Raw genomic sequence first — 12,164 nt, forward strand, 5'->3', positions numbered from 1 at the left:
AGTGTGTGTGAAAGCCGTCCTTCACTTAACTTGTTGGGAACACAAAGTTTCTTTTCAGTTGCCATCTACAATCCATACATATATATGGGGAGGTAGTACCTCCAACACGGTTTTACAGTGAAAACTGCAGGAACTTTAAACCGGCACTACGAAACAGACTCAGAACCCAGAGAAACAGTTTCTCCTACAACCACTTCCCATTTTGCTAGGTGAACGAAAGTCTCTCCACATGCTCAGTTCTGACAGATAATTGTGTGTGGAAGCCATACTTCTCCTAGGTTGTTGGGAACACAAAGTTTCTTCTCAATTGCAAACTACAATCCATACTTATATATGGGGAGGTACTAGCTCCAACTCGTGTTTACAGAGAAAACTGCAGGAAATTCGAACCGACACTACGAAACACACTGAGAAACCAGAGTAAAAGTGTCTCCTGCAACCCGTTCCATTTATGCTAGCTGAACGAACGTCTCTCCACATGCTCAGATCTGAGAGATAAGTGGGTGTGAAAGCCGTTCTTCACCTAGCTTGTTGGGAAAACAAAGTTTTTTTCAGTTGCAAACTACACTCCATACATCTATATGTGGAGGTACTAGCTCCAACTCGATTTTATAGTGAATACTGCAGGAACATCAAACCGGCACTAGGAAACAGACTCAGAACCCAGAGTAAAATTTGCTCCTGCATCCCGTTCCGTTTGAGCTAGGTGAACGAACGTCACTCCGCATGCTCAGTTCTGAGAGATAAATGTGTGTGAATGCGGTCCTTCACCTAGCTTGTTGGGAACACAAAGTTTCTTTTCAGTTGCAAACTGCACTCCATACATTTATATGGGGAGGTACTAGGTCAAATCGGTTTTACAGTGAAAACTGCAGGAACTTCAAAACGGCACTAGGAAACGGACTGAGAAAGCTGAGTAAAATTTCCCCTTCCACCCGTTCCCTTTGTGCTAGATGAACGAAAGTCTCTCCACATGATCAGTTCTAAGAGATAATTGTGTGTGTAATCAGTCCTTCACATAGATTGTTGGGAACACAAAGATTCTTTCAGTTGCACACTACACTGCATACATATATGGGGAGGTATAATATCCAACTCGGTTTTACAGTGAAAACTGCAGGAACTTCAAACCGGCTCTAGGAAACACACTGAGAAACCAGAGAAACATGTTCCCCTGCAACCCGTTCCCTTTATGCTAGATGAATGAACGTCTCTCCAGATGCTCAGGTCAGAGAGATAAATATGTGTGAAAGCCGTCCTTCGACTAGTTTTTTGGGAACACGAAGATTCTTCTCCGTTACAAACCACAAACCATACATAAATATGGGGAGGTCCTAGCTCCAACTGGGTTTTACAGTGAAAACAGCAGGGCCTTCAAACCGGCACTAGGAAACAGAATGAGAAACCAGAGGATAATTCCTCCTGCATCACGTTCCCTTTGTGCTAGATGAATGAAAGTCTTTCCACATGCTCAGTTCTGAGAGAAAATTGTGTCTGAAAGCCGTCCTTCACCTAGCTTGTAGGGAACACAAATTTTCTTTTCAGTTGCAAACTACACTCCATAAATATAGATGGGGAGGTACTAGCTCCAAATTGGTTTTACAGTGAAAACTGCAGGAACTTCAAACCGACACTGGGAAACAGACTCAGAACCCAGAGTATAATGTTCCCCTTCAACACGTTCACATTGTGCTAGATGAATGAAAGTCTCTCCACATGCTCATTTCTGAAAGAAAATTGTGTATGAAAGGCGTCGTTCACCTAGCTTGTCGGGAACAAAAAGTTTCTTTTCAGTTGGAAACAACACTCCATACATTTATATGGGGAGGTACTAGCTCAAACCGGTTTTACAGTGAAAACTGCAGGAAATTCAAACCGGCACTAGGAAACGGCCTGAGAAAGCGGAGTAAAATTTGCCCTGCAAACTTTTCCATTTGTGCTAGATGAACGAACGTCTCTCCACATGCTCAGTTCTAAGAGATAATTGTGTGTGTAATCCGTCCTTCACATAGATGGTTGGGAACACAAAGATTCTTTCAGTTGCACACTACACTGCATACATATATGGGGAGGTATAATATCCAACTCGGTTTTACAGTGAAAACTGCAGGAACTTCAAACCGGCTCTAGGAAACACACTGAGAAACCAGAGAAACATATTCCCCTGCAACCCGTTCCCTTTATGCTAGATGAATGAACGTCTCTCCAGATGCTCAGTTCAGAGAGATAAATATGTGTGAAAGCCGTCCTTCGACTAGTTTTTTGGGAACACGAAGATTCTTCTCCGTTACAAACCACAAACCATACATAAATATGGGGAGGTCCTAGCTCCAACTGGGTTTTACAGTGAAAACAGCAGGGCCTTCAAACCGGCACTAGGAAACAGAATGAGAAACCAGAGGATAATTCCTCCTGCATCACATTCCCTTTGTGCTAGATGAATGAAAGTCTTTCCACATGCTCAGTTCTGAGAGAAAATTGTGTCTGAAAGCCGTCCTTCACCTAGCTTGTAGGGAACACAAATTTTCTTTTCAGTTGCAAACTACACTCCATAAATATAGATGGGGAGGTACTAGCTCCAAATTGGTTTTACAGTGAAAACTGCAGGAACTTCAAACCGACACTGGGAAACAGACTCAGAACCCAGAGTATAATGTTCCCCTTCAACACGTTCACATTGTGCTAGATGAATGAAAGTCTCTCCACATGCTCATTTCTGAAAGAAAATTGTGTATAAAAGGCGTCGTTCACCTAGCTTGTCGGGAACAAAAAGTTTCTTTTCAGTTGGAAACAACACTCCATACATTTATATGGGGAGGTACTAGCTCAAACCGGTTTTACAGTGAAAACTGCAGGAAATTCAAACCGGCACTAGGAAACGGCCTGAGAAAGCGGAGTAAAATTTGCCCTGCAAACTTTTCCATTTGTGCTAGATGAACGAACGTCTCTCCACATGCTCAGTTCTAAGAGATAATTGTGTGTGTAATCCGTCCTTCACATAGATGGTTGGGAACACAAAGATTCTTTCAGTTGCACACTACACTGCATACATATATGGGGAGGTATAATATCCAACTCGGTTTTACAGTGAAAACTGCAGGAACTTCAAACCGGCACTAGAAAACACACTGAGAAACCAGAGAAACATGTTCCCCTGCAACCCGTTCCCTTTATGCTAGATGAATGAACATCTCTCCAGATGCTCAGGTCAGAGAGATAAATATGTGTGAAAGCCGACCTTCAACTAGCTTGTTGGGAACACGAAGATTCTTCTCAGTTACAAACCACAAATCATACATATATATGGGGAGGTCCTAGCTCCAACTGGGTTTTACAGTGAAAACTGCAGGAACTTCAAACTGGCACTAGGAAACCGACTGAGAAACCAGAATAAAAGTTTCTCCTGCAACACGTTCCCTTTGTGTTAGGTGAACGATTTTCTCTCCACATGCTCAGTTCTGAGAGAAAAGTGTGTGTGAAAGCCGAACTTCACCTAGCTTGTAGGGAACACGAAGATTCTTCTCAGTTGCAAACTACACTCCTTACATACATATGGGTAGGTACTAGCTGCAACTCGGTTTTACAGAAAAAACTGCAGGAACTTCCAACCGACACTAGGAAACACCCTGAGAAACCAGAGTAAATTTTCCCCTACAACACGTTCCCATTGTGCTAGATGATAGAACGTCTCCCCACATGCTAATTTCTGAGAGGTAATTGTGTGTGAAAGGCGACCTTCAACGAGCTTGTCGGGAACACAAAGTTTCTTTTCAGTTGCAAACTACACTCCATACATATATATGGGGTAGTACTAGCTCAAATCGATTTTACAGTGAAAACTGCAGGAACTTCAATACGGCACAAGGAAACAGACTGAGAAAGCTTAGTAAAATTTCCCTGCAACCCGTTCCCTTTGTGCTAGATGAACGAACGTCTCTCCACATGCTCAGTTCTGAGAGATAAGTGGGTGTGAAAGCCGTTCTTCACCTAGCTTGTTGGGAACACAAAGTTTAATTTCAGTTGCAAACTACAATCCATACATATATATGGGGAGGTACTAGCTAAAACTCGGTTTTACAGGGAAAACTGCAGGAAATTCAAACCGGCACTAGGAAACAGACTGAGAAACCAGAGTAAAAGTTTCTCCTGCAAAATATACCATTTTGTGCTAGATGAATGAACGTCTCTCAACGTGCTCAGTTTTGAGAGTTAAGTGTGTGTGAAAGCCGTCCTTCACCTAGCTTGTTGGGAACACAAAATTTCTTTTCAGTTGCAAACTACACTCCATACATATATATGGGGAGGTATTAGCTCAAATCAGTTTTACAGTGAAAAATGCAGGAACTTCAAACCGGCACTAGGAAACTTAATGAGATACCAGAGTAAAAGTTTCCGCTGCAACCAGTTCAATTTGTGCTACATGAACGAAACTTTCTCCACATGCTCAGTTCTGGGAGATATGTGTGTGTGAAAGCCGTCCTTCACCTAGCTTGTTGGGAACACAAGGTTTCTATTCAGTTGCAATCTACACTCCATATCTATATATCGGTAGGACCTAGCTCCAACTGGGTTTTACAGTGAAAACTGCAGGAAATTCAAACTGGCACTAGGAAACAGACTGAGGAACCAGAATAAAAGTTTCTCCTGCAACACGTTCCCTTAATGCTAGGTGAACCAACTTCTCTCCACATGCTCAGTTCTGAGAGATAAGTGTGTGTGAAAGCCGTCCTTCACTTAACTTGTTGGGAACACAAAGTTTCTTTTCAGTTGCCATCTACAATCCATACATATATATGGGGAGGTAGTACCTCCAACACGGTTTTACAGTGAAAACTGCAGGAACTTTAAACCGGCACTACGAAACAGACTCAGAACCCAGAGAAACAGTTTCTCCTACAACCACTTCCCATTTTGCTAGGTGAACGAAAGTCTCTCCACATGCTCAGTTCTGACAGATAATTGTGTGTGGAAGCCATACTTCTCCTAGGTTGTTGGGAACACAAAGTTTCTTCTCAATTGCAAACTACAATCCATACTTATATATGGGGAGGTACTAGCTCCAACTCGTGTTTACAGAGAAAACTGCAGGAAATTCGAACCGACACTACGAAACACACTGAGAAACCAGAGTAAAAGTGTCTCCTGCAACCCGTTCCATTTATGCTAGCTGAACGAACGTCTCTCCACATGCTCAGATCTGAGAGATAAGTGGGTGTGAAAGCCGTTCTTCACCTAGCTTGTTGGGAACACAAAGTTTTTTTCAGTTGCAAACTACACTCCATACATCTATATGTGGAGGTACTAGCTCCAACTCGATTTTATAGTGAATACTGCAGGAACATCAAACCGGCACTAGGAAACAGACTCAGAACCCAGAGTAAAATTTGCTCCTGCATCCCGTTCCGTTTGAGCTAGGTGAACGAACGTCACTCCGCATGCTCAGTTCTGAGAGATAAATGTGTGTGAATGCGGTCCTTCACCTAGCTTGTTGGGAACACAAAGTTTCTTTTCAGTTGCAAACTGCACTCCATACATTTATATGGGGAGGTACTAGGTCAAATCGGTTTTACAGTGAAAACTGCAGGAACTTCAAAACGGCACTAGGAAACGGACTGAGAAAGCTGAGTAAAATTTCCCCTTCCACCCGTTCCCTTTGTGCTAGATGAACGAAAGTCTCTCCACATGATCAGTTCTAAGAGATAATTGTGTGTGTAATCAGTCCTTCACATAGATTGTTGGGAACACAAAGATTCTTTCAGTTGCACACTACACTGCATACATATATGGGGAGGTATAATATCCAACTCGGTTTTACAGTGAAAACTGCAGGAACTTCAAACCGGCTCTAGGAAACACACTGAGAAACCAGAGAAACATGTTCCCCTGCAACCCGTTCCCTTTATGCTAGATGAATGAACGTCTCTCCAGATGCTCAGGTCAGAGAGATAAATATGTGTGAAAGCCGTCCTTCGACTAGTTTTTTGGGAACACGAAGATTCTTCTCCGTTACAAACCACAAACCATACATAAATATGGGGAGGTCCTAGCTCCAACTGGGTTTTACAGTGAAAACAGCAGGGCCTTCAAACCGGCACTAGGAAACAGAATGAGAAACCAGAGGATAATTCCTCCTGCATCACGTTCCCTTTGTGCTAGATGAATGAAAGTCTTTCCACATGCTCAGTTCTGAGAGAAAATTGTGTCTGAAAGCCGTCCTTCACCTAGCTTGTAGGGAACACAAATTTTCTTTTCAGTTGCAAACTACACTCCATAAATATAGATGGGGAGGTACTAGCTCCAAATTGGTTTTACAGTGAAAACTGCAGGAACTTCAAACCGACACTGGGAAACAGACTCAGAACCCAGAGTATAATGTTCCCCTTCAACACGTTCACATTGTGCTAGATGAATGAAAGTCTCTCCACATGCTCATTTCTGAAAGAAAATTGTGTATGAAAGGCGTCGTTCACCTAGCTTGTCGGGAACAAAAAGTTTCTTTTCAGTTGGAAACAACACTCCATACATTTATATGGGGAGGTACTAGCTCAAACCGGTTTTACAGTGAAAACTGCAGGAAATTCAAACCGGCACTAGGAAACGGCCTGAGAAAGCGGAGTAAAATTTGCCCTGCAAACTTTTCCATTTGTGCTAGATGAACGAACGTCTCTCCACATGCTCAGTTCTAAGAGATAATTGTGTGTGTAATCCGTCCTTCACATAGATGGTTGGGAACACAAAGATTCTTTCAGTTGCACACTACACTGCATACATATATGGGGAGGTATAATATCCAACTCGGTTTTACAGTGAAAACTGCAGGAACTTCAAACCGGCTCTAGGAAACACACTGAGAAACCAGAGAAACATATTCCCCTGCAACCCGTTCCCTTTATGCTAGATGAATGAACGTCTCTCCAGATGCTCAGGTCAGAGAGATAAATATGTGTGAAAGCCGTCCTTCGACTAGTTTTTTGGGAACACGAAGATTCTTCTCCGTTACAAACCACAAACCATACATAAATATGGGGAGGTCCTAGCTCCAACTGGGTTTTACAGTGAAAACAGCAGGGCCTTCAAACCGGCACTAGGAAACAGAATGAGAAACCAGAGGATAATTCCTCCTGCATCACATTCCCTTTGTGCTAGATGAATGAAAGTCTTTCCACATGCTCAGTTCTGAGAGAAAATTGTGTCTGAAAGCCGTCCTTCACCTAGCTTGTAGGGAACACAAATTTTCTTTTCAGTTGCAAACTACACTCCATAAATATAGATGGGGAGGTACTAGCTCCAAATTGGTTTTACAGTGAAAACTGCAGGAACTTCAAACCGACACTGGGAAACAGACTCAGAACCCAGAGTATAATGTTCCCCTTCAACACGTTCACATTGTGCTAGATGAATGAAAGTCTCTCCACATGCTCATTTCTGAAAGAAAATTGTGTATGAAAGGCGTCGTTCACCTAGCTTGTCGGGAACAAAAAGTTTCTTTTCAGTTGGAAACAACACTCCATACATTTATATGGGGAGGTACTAGCTCAAACCGGTTTTACAGTGAAAACTGCAGGAAATTCAAACCGGCACTAGGAAACGGCCTGAGAAAGCGGAGTAAAATTTGCCCTGCAAACTTTTCCATTTGTGCTAGATGAACGAACGTCTCTCCACATGCTCAGTTCTAAGAGATAATTGTGTGTGTAATCCGTCCTTCACATAGATGGTTGGGAACACAAAGATTCTTTCAGTTGCACACTACACTGCATACATATATGGGGAGGTATAATATCCAACTCGGTTTTACAGTGAAAACTGCAGGAACTTCAAACCGGCACTAGAAAACACACTGAGAAACCAGAGAAACATGTTCCCCTGCAACCCGTTCCCTTTATGCTAGATGAATGAACGTCTCTCCAGATGCTCAGGTCAGAGAGATAAATATGTGTGAAAGCCGACCTTCAACTAGCTTGTTGGGAACACGAAGATTCTTCTCAGTTACAAACCACAAATCATACATATATATGGGGAGGTCCTAGCTCCAACTGGGTTTTACAGTGAAAACTGCAGGAACTTCAAACTGGCACTAGGAAACCGACTGAGAAACCAGAATAAAAGTTTCTCCTGCAACACGTTCCCTTTGTGTTAGGTGAACGAATTTCTCTCCACATGCTCAGTTCTGAGAGAAAAGTGTGTGTGAAAGCCGAACTTCACCTAGCTTGTAGGGAACACGAAGATTCTTCTCAGTTGCAAACTACACTCCTTACATACATATGGGTAGGTACTAGCTGCAACTCGGTTTTACAGAAAAAACTGCAGGAACTTCCAACCGACACTAGGAAACACCCTGAGAAACCAGAGTAAATTTTCCCCTACAACACGTTCCCATTGTGCTAGATGATAGAACGTCTCCCCACATGCTAATTTCTGAGAGGTAATTGTGTGTGAAAGGCGACCTTCAACGAGCTTGTCGGGAACACAAAGTTTCTTTTCAGTTGCAAACTACACTCCATACATATATATGGGGTAGTACTAGCTCAAATCGATTTTACAGTGAAAACTGCAGGAACTTCAATACGGCACAAGGAAACAGACTGAGAAAGCTTAGTAAAATTTCCCTGCAACCCGTTCCCTTTGTGCTAGATGAACGAACGTCTCTCCACATGCTCAGTTCTGAGAGATAAGTGGGTGTGAAAGCCGTTCTTCACCTAGCTTGTTGGGAACACAAAGTTTAATTTCAGTTGCAAACTACAATCCATACATATATATGGGGAGGTACTAGCTAAAACTCGGTTTTACAGGGAAAACTGCAGGAAATTCAAACCGGCACTAGGAAACAGACTGAGAAACCAGAGTAAAAGTTTCTCCTGCAAAATATACCATTTTGTGCTAGATGAATGAACGTCTCTCAACGTGCTCAGTTTTGAGAGTTAAGTGTGTGTGAAAGCCGTCCTTCACCTAGCTTGTTGGGAACACAAAATTTCTTTTCAGTTGCAAACTACACTCCATACATATATATGGGGAGGTATTAGCTCAAATCAGTTTTACAGTGAAAAATGCAGGAACTTCAAACCGGCACTAGGAAACTTAATGAGATACCAGAGTAAAAGTTTCCGCTGCAACCAGTTCAATTTGTGCTACATGAACGAAACTTTCTCCACATGCTCAGTTCTGGGAGATATGTGTGTGTGAAAGCCGTCCTTCACCTAGCTTGTTGGGAACACAAGGTTTCTATTCAGTTGCAATCTACACTCCATATCTATATATCGGTAGGACCTAGCTCCAACTGGGTTTTACAGTGAAAACTGCAGGAAATTCAAACTGGCACTAGGAAGCAGACTGAGGAACCAGAATAAAAGTTTCTCCTGCAACACGTTCCCTTAATGCTAGGTGAACCAACTTCTCTCCACATGCTCAGTTCTGAGAGATAAGTGTGTGTGAAAGCCGTCCTTCACTTAACTTGTTGGGAACACAAAGTTTCTTTTCAGTTGCCATCTACAATCCATACATATATATGGGGAGGTAGTACCTCCAACACGGTTTTACAGTGAAAACTGCAGGAACTTTAAACCGGCACTACGAAACAGACTCAGAACCCAGAGAAACAGTTTCTCCTACAACCACTTCCCATTTTGCTAGGTGAACGAAAGTCTCTCCACATGCTCAGTTCTGACAGATAATTGTGTGTGGAAGCCATACTTCTCCTAGGTTGTTGGGAACACAAAGTTTCTTCTCAATTGCAAACTACAATCCATACTTATATATGGGGAGGTACTAGCTCCAACTCGTGTTTACAGAGAAAACTGCAGGAAATTCGAACCGACACTACGAAACACACTGAGAAACCAGAGTAAAAGTGTCTCCTGCAACCCGTTCCATTTATGCTAGCTGAACGAACGTCTCTCCACATGCTCAGATCTGAGAGATAAGTGGGTGTGAAAGCCGTTCTTCACCTAGCTTGTTGGGAACACAAAGTTTTTTTCAGTTGCAAACTACACTCCATACATCTATATGTGGAGGTACTAGCTCCAACTCGATTTTATAGTGAATACTGCAGGAACATCAAACCGGCACTAGGAAACAGACTCAGAACCCAGAGTAAAATTTGCTCCTGCATCCCGTTCCGTTTGAGCTAGGTGAACGAACGTCACTCCGCATGCTCAGTTCTGAGAGATAAATGTGTGTGAATGCGGTCCTTCACCTAGCTTGTTGGGAACACAAAGTTTCTTTTCAGTTGCAAACTGCACTCCATACATTTATATGGGGAGGTACTAGGTCAAATCGGTTTTACAGTGAAAACTGCAGGAACTTCAAAACGGCACTAGGAAACGGACTGAGAAAGCTGAGTAAAATTTCCCCTTCCACCCTTTCCCTTTGTGCTAGATGAACGAAAGTCTCTCCACATGATCAGTTCTAAGAGATAATTGTGTGTGTAATCAGTCCTTCACATAGATTGTTGGGAACACAAAGATTCTTTCAGTTGCACACTACACTGCATACATATATGGGGAGGTATAATATCCAACTCGGTTTTACAGTGAAAACTGCAGGAACTTCAAACCGGCTCTAGGAAACACACTGAGAAACCAGAGAAACATGTTCCCCTGCAACCCGTTCCCTTTATGCTAGATGAATGAACGTCTCTCCAGATGCTCAGGTCAGAGAGATAAATATGTGTGAAAGCCGTCCTTCGACTAGTTTTTTGGGAACACGAAGATTCTTCTCCGTTACAAACCACAAACCATACATAAATATGGGGAGGTCCTAGCTCCAACTGGGTTTTACAGTGAAAACAGCAGGGCCTTCAAACCGGCACTAGGAAACAGAATGAGAAACCAGAGGATAATTCCTCCTGCATCACGTTCCCTTTGTGCTAGATGAATGAAAGTCTTTCCACATGCTCAGTTCTGAGAGAAAATTGTGTCTGAAAGCCGTCCTTCACCTAGCTTGTAGGGAACACAAATTTTCTTTTCAGTTGCAAACTACACTCCATAAATATAGATGGGGAGGTACTAGCTCCAAATTGATTTTACAGTGAAAACTGCAGGAACTTCAAACCGACACTGGGAAACAGACTCAGAACCCAGAGTATAATGTTCCCCTTCAACACGTTCACATTGTGCTAGATGAATGAAAGTCTCTCCACATGCTCATTTCTGAAAGAAAATTGTGTATGAAAGGCGTCGTTCACCTAGCTTGTCAGGAACAAAAAGTTTCTTTTCAGTTGGAAACAACACTCCATACATTTATATGGGGAGGTACTAGCTCAAACCGGTTTTACAGTGAAAACTGCAGGAAATTCAAACCGGCACTAGGAAACGGCCTGAGAAAGCGGAGTAAAATTTGCCCTGCAAACTTTTCCATTTGTGCTAGATGAACGAACGTCTCTCCACATGCTCAGTTCTAAGAGATAATTGTGTGTGTAATCCGTCCTTCACATAGATGGTTGGGAACACAAAGATTCTTTCAGTTGCACACTACACTGCATACATATATGGGGAGGTATAATATCCAACTCGGTTTTACAGTGAAAACTGCAGGAACTTCAAACCGGCTCTAGGAAACACACTGAGAAACCAGAGAAACATGTTCCCCTGCAACCCGTTCCCTTTATGCTAGATGAATGAACGTCTCTCCAGATGCTCAGGTCAGAGAGATAAATATGTGTGAAAGCCGTCCTTCGACTAGTTTTTTGGGAACACGAAGATTCTTCTCCGTTACAAACCACAAACCATACATAAATATGGGGAGGTCCTAGCTCCAACTGGGTTTTACAGTGAAAACAGCAGGGCCTTCAAACCGGCACTAGGAAACAGAATGAGAAACCAGAGGATAATTCCTCCTGCATCACGTTCCCTTTGTGCTAGATGAATGAAAGTCTTTCCACATGCTCAGTTCTGAGAGAAAATTGTGTCTGAAAGCCGTCCTTCACCTAGCTTGTAGGGAACACAAATTTTCTTTTCAGTTGCAAACTACACTCCATAAATATAGATGGGGAGGTACTAGCTCCAAATTGATTTTACAGTGAAAACTGCAGGAACTTCAAACCGACACTGGGAAACAGACTCAGAACCCAGAGTATAATGTTCCCCTTCAACACGTTCACATTGTGCTAGATGAATGAAAGTCTCTCCACATGCTCATTTCTGAAAGAAAATTGTGTATGAAAGGCGTCG

The sequence above is a fragment of the Camelus bactrianus genome, chromosome 31 (assembly GCF_048773025.1).
Source record: "Camelus bactrianus isolate YW-2024 breed Bactrian camel chromosome 31, ASM4877302v1, whole genome shotgun sequence".
Lineage (NCBI taxonomy): Eukaryota > Metazoa > Chordata > Mammalia > Artiodactyla > Camelidae > Camelus > Camelus bactrianus.